Source organism: Cynoglossus semilaevis, unplaced genomic scaffold (assembly GCF_000523025.1).
Source record: "Cynoglossus semilaevis isolate Cse_v1.0 unplaced genomic scaffold, Cse_v1.0 C18421256, whole genome shotgun sequence".
NCBI classification, from domain to species: Eukaryota; Metazoa; Chordata; class Actinopteri; order Pleuronectiformes; family Cynoglossidae; genus Cynoglossus; species Cynoglossus semilaevis.
Window position 1 is genome coordinate 1 of NW_007605153.1, and position 271 is coordinate 271.

The window sequence follows — 271 nt, forward strand, 5'->3', positions numbered from 1 at the left end:
CAGCCAAACTGATCTAAGGAGGAGGCAAACTGGTTCGATTTTTGGCAAAATAAAAGTTTAAATTCTGATTTAAGTCGCAGGTTAATCACCGTCATCGTAAACTTTGCCGTGCTTCTTCAGTGCTGTCAGGTCAACGCTCTTAACCTTGATGTTTTTACTCCAAATCTGAAATGTCAGAAATAATAATATTTTATACCTAAAAACAAATAAGTCAATATTTAGGAAAGTAAAATAAATAAACACTCACCTCCAGAAACTGGTTTTCTTTATC

General features: G+C 33.9%; 1 long non-coding RNA gene across 1 annotated transcript; it reads right to left on the reverse strand.

Moving 5' to 3' along the window:
* Window positions 1-271, reverse strand: LOC103399807 (uncharacterized). Its single transcript, XR_523715.1, has 3 exons — window positions 248-271; window positions 90-165; window positions 1-13 (listed from the first exon to the last, which is right to left on the reverse strand). It is a non-coding gene; the product is annotated as an uncharacterized LOC103399807 (long non-coding RNA).